Below are 5,236 nucleotides of genomic sequence, written 5' to 3'. Positions count from 1 at the left end.
GTCTCGTATGTCTTTCATAATTTGCTCTGAAAAAATGTTTGCAGATTAGCTTTGGTTTTAAAGAGATTGGGGGGGGAATTCTATTGTTGCACGCATTTAGAATGGAAACCTCATTTAAAGTCTCCCTATGGTGAGAGGTTGTAACAACATTTAATATTTTTTCAGATCATGCTGATATTAATCAGTGAAAAAAAAACATGTTAGGGACTTCATCTCGGTCATTTGGGGACAGCCAGTATAACTGAGAGCAGACATGTGCTAATTTAGAGATCTAAAGTATATCGCCGCCATAAGAAATCCAATATAGCGGTGTTTCCACAACCACATGGAGTGCTGCACTTGGGGGAACCATTCACTGTAGTCTGTTATTAGCATTTTGTTATGGGGGAGGAAAAAGGTCTGTGGGCTTAACTGACAAGTGTGGTGATATATCGCCGCCCTGTGCCATAGCAAAGTGGCTCCTCTTCTGGGAGTTGTGTATTCCAGCGCTTGTCATTAGTGCTCATATCTGTAGTGAGACCATCTGAGCACCTCTATGCTTTAACTTTGGTGGACTGAATTACAAGAACACCTCCATTTATATAGAACGCCGCATTCATTAAACTACCTGGCTCTAGACCAGTCAGTAGCGCTGGAGGCCATGGAAGCATAAAGCCGGGCCCACTGATGGTAGCAAGTATGGCTTTCAAAATTACATTGCACAGTGCTACACTTAAAGGGAGTTTGTCACCAGGTTTTTGCCACCTAATCAGAGCAGCATAACATGAGAGCAAAGACTGATTCCAGTGATGTCACTTATTAGGCTGCTTGCTGTAGTTTTGATAAAATCAGTTTAATCCGCAGTGATTATAAGGTTACTAGGCCTGCTGCCAGGTAGTCCAGTATATTAGTGAGCTCTGTATAACTGCTAGATCTGCAGCAGAAACAAACATTCATTTTTATCAAAATGACAGCACACAGATCAGTAAGTGACATCACTGGAATCAAGGTCTGTCTCTACATCATGCTGCTCTCTGAGGGAGCAAAAACCTGAGATATTCTCTGCTTCCCGAGGTTATTACTGATGATACAAATTTCTATGCCAGCATTAACCCCCCCCTCACTCAGCTATAATATATACCGTATATATATATATATATATATATATATATATATATATATATATATAAATAAATATTTTTTTCTACTTTTATTAACAGTCAAATCTGACACGGTACATCAAATTGTGCATAATATTATACAAACCAAGCACAAAAGAGCAGCATAATATCTCAGGAAATCCATAACCTCAGCAGTACCTGGAACAAAATTGTTGTTACACTTTTTACATTGGTACATTCAGTGGATTCCTGTGATACACATGCAGACAACTTATTCGATAAGGTCTGAATTAACCAAAGAACATAAAATAAAGCAGAAAGGAAGTGCAACAGTAGTAACTACCTACTATCACCATTTGCTGCTTGAAAATGTTCCACATTTGAATAACGAGAGGGGTTGTTAGTTCCAGTAAGCTCTCAAGCTTCTGTGAGTGTGCTGGAAGGGGAGTTCCACAGGTCCCAGATTTTACTGACTGTGTTTCTAGATGACCCCTGTTCATAAAGTATGATTGAGTTGACTACTTTTAACCCAGGATCTTACAGTTGGATCTGAACCACCTCAAGCCTATCAATTTCCTGGCCATAAACAGGGTGTCCCTAAGGAATATTCTTATGAAGTGGGCCCACAACTCCTCCTAGTAAACCCCCCCCCCCCCCCCACAGTGAAAGGTCACACAACACAAACGACACTAGTGACGAGAGTAAAGAAGTCACCTCCTGCTAGAACAAAGATAGAGAGAGAGAATGAAAATATATATATTTCCATTTTTTTTTTTTCTTTTTCGCTCCTAATTGGGAGACCCAGACAGTGGGTGTATAGCTACTGCCTCTGGAGGCCGCACAAAGAACTACACTTAAAAGTGTAAGGCCCCTCCCCTTCTGGCTATACACCCTCCCGTAGGAGTACGGATTCCTCAGTTTTAGCTTTGTGCGAAGGAGGTCAGACACGCACGCATAGCTCCATTGTTTTTAGTCAGCAGCAGCTGCTGACTATGTCGGATGGAAGACAAGAGGGCCCATACAGGGCTCCCAGCATGCTCCCTTCTCACCCCACTGTATGTCGGAGGTGTTTGTAAGGTTGAGGTACCCATTGCGGGTACGGCGGCAGGAGCCCACATGCTGATTCCTTCCCCATCCCTTTTTACAGGGCTCTGGGTGAAGTGGGATTTACTGGTCTCCAGGCACTGAGACCGTGCTCCATCTACAGCCCCTGGAGAAGATGCTGGATGGAGCGGAGTACATCAGGGACATGGCCCTGCTTCCTCAAGGTACTCTGTGTCCCCGTGCATTTGGCGCTCACACCGCAGCATGCTGGGTGTTGTAGTGCGCCGGGGACATCAGCGCTGCGGCGCTTGTGCCATGGCCTCATTCAGCTTCGCTGAAGCAGGCACACTTCTGGGAATCGGTCGCGCCGGCCGCTGGGACTGCGGCGCGGCTGGCACTTGTGGTGCGCCGGGGACTTCAGCGCGGGCCGCGCTTTTACGGCGGCCGCGCTGATAACTCGAGTCCCCGGCTTTTGCGGCCTGCTTCCGTTCGTTCCCGCCCCCAGACCTGCCAGTCAGGAGAGGGGCGGGACGCTGGTCAGTGCATCAGCGCCGAGGGCTGGAGTCGTTTTTACATACTCCAGCCCTCACAATAGGCACAGAGGGGACACTGTTTCCCGCACTTTTGTTTAGGAACTCCCACGGACCGCCCCTCTCCACAGACGCCGGCAGCCATTCCTGCTGACACGCTGAGCTGCAGAGGGGAGCCGGGGAGACCCAGACAAGGAATTCTGCGCCTCTTACCCGCTATTCAGCGGGCGGTAAGCAGCCCTCAGGGCTCACCCCCTCTTGTGCCAGTAGTATTCTTAGTATTTTGTTTCTACAAATACTTTGTATTGCATAGCGCTGGTCGCCCTTTGGCTATAGACTCTCTCACACTGCAGAGAGCCAGCAGCATGTCGTCCGTAAAACGCAAGGGTGCCAAGGCACAGACATTATATGCTTCCTGCACCGCATGTGGGACTTTTCTCCGGCAGGCTCCACGGACCCCCATTGTGTGCAGTGCTCGGCCCCTGCGGCGCTTGCACAGTCGGGACCTCTGCTGGACGTGACCCAGGGTGTACCACCTGTGAATGCTGTCCAGGTGACAGGAACTGAGTTTGCAGCTTTTGCTGACAGAATGTCTCTCACTATGTCACAAATTCTTGACACATTGCGAGCTAGGCCTGTACTTCAGGCCACGGACACTGTGCAATCATTGCCCCCTGGTCCCCCTCAGCTGAATTACCTCCAAGCTCCGGGACGGGCACATACACCTCAGGGTGAAGACTCTGACTCGGACGATGGCCCCGGGCAGCCTAAGCGGGCTCGCTATGACGGGCCTTCACATTCATCTCAATGGTCAGGATCCCAGCGAGATGAATCTATGGGTGATGAGGCGGACGTAACTGATCAGGATTCTGATCCTGGGACCGCTCTCAATCTAGATACACCAGATGGTGACGCCATAGTTAATGATCTTATATTTAACATCAATAAGATGTTAAATATTTCCCCACCAGCTCCTCTTGTAGAGGAGTCAGCTTCGCAGCACGAGAGAATCCATTTCAGATACCCTAAGCGTACATTAAGCACTTTTCTGGACCACGCTGACTTTAGAGACGCAATCCAGAAACCCCACGCTTATCCTGAAAGGCGTTTTTCTAAACGGCTTAAAGATACACGCTATCCTTTTCCCCCTGAGGTGGTCAAGGGTTGGACCCAGTGTCCAAAAGTGGATCCTCCAATTTCCAGGCTTGCAGCTAGATCCTTGGTTGCAGTTGAGGATGGAGCGGCACTTAAAGATGCCACTGACAGGCAGATGGAGCTCTGGCTGAAATCCATCTATGAAGCGATTGGAGCGTCGTTAGCGCCATCTTTTGCGGCCGTATGGGCACTCCAAGCTATCTCAACCGGGCTTGCGCAAGTCGACTCAGTCACACGTGCATTTGCCCCGCAGGTAGCACCATTGACCTCGCAAATGGCGGCATTTGCGTCGTACGCGATTAATGCTGTTCTTGACGCTACAAGCCGCACGGCAGTGGCGTCAGCCAACTCCGTTGTTTTGCGTAGGGCCCTGTGGTTGAGACATTGGAAAGCAGATTCTCATTCCAAGAAGTGCTTAACCAATTTGCCTTTTTCTCGTGACCGATTGTTTGGAGAGCGTTTGGATGAAATCATCAAACACTCCAAGGGTAAGGACTCATCCTTACCGCAACACAGACAAAACAAACCCCAACAGAGGAAGGGTCAGTCTGGTTATCGGTCCTTTCGAGGACCGGGCAGGTCCCAATTCGCCTCGTCAAAAAAGACTCAAAAAGACCAGAGACGCTCAGATTCTTGGAGGTCTCAGTCACGCCCAAAAAGGACAGCCGGAGGAACTGTTGCCAAAAAGTCAGGAGGTTCCGGATGGAATCCCTACGCTCCGTCATAGCCTCAATGTCTCAAGGAGATTTTCTAGCATCAATAGATATCAAAGATGCGTATCTCCACGTGCCGATTGCACCAGAGCATCAGCGTTTCCTACGCTTCGTCATACACGACGAACACCTGCAGTTCGTAGCGTTACCTTTCGGTCTGGCAACAGCCCCCCGGGTCTTCACCAAAGTCATGGCAGCAGTAGTAGCTGTTCTGCACTCGCAGGGTCACTCGGTCATCCCGTATCTAGACGACCTGCTTATAAAGGCACCCTCTCAAGAGGCATGCCAGCACAGTCTGAAGGTGGCACTAGACACTCTCCAGAGTTTCGGGTGGATTATCAACTTTCCAAAGTCTCATCTAACCCCGACCCAATCTCTGACTTATCTTGGCATGGAGTTTCATACTCTCTCAGCGATAGTGAAGCTTCCACTGGACAAGCAGTGCTCGCTACGGACTGGAGTGCAATCTCTCCTTCAGAGCCAGTCGCACTCACTGAGGCGCCTCATGCATTTCCTAGGAAAGATGGTAGCAGCAATGGAGGCAGTCCCGTTCGCGCAGTTTCATCTGCGCCCTCTACAATGGGACATTCTACGCCAATGGGATGGGAATTCGACGTCCCTCGACAGGACTGTCTCCCTCTCTCAGACTGCCAAGGACTCTCTGCGTTGGTGGCTTCTCCCCACCTCATTGTCA

Source organism: Anomaloglossus baeobatrachus, chromosome 5, assembly GCF_048569485.1.
Source record: "Anomaloglossus baeobatrachus isolate aAnoBae1 chromosome 5, aAnoBae1.hap1, whole genome shotgun sequence".
In the NCBI taxonomy this organism is placed as follows: Eukaryota; Metazoa; Chordata; class Amphibia; order Anura; family Aromobatidae; genus Anomaloglossus; species Anomaloglossus baeobatrachus.
Note: the sequence above shows the minus strand (reverse complement) of the source record.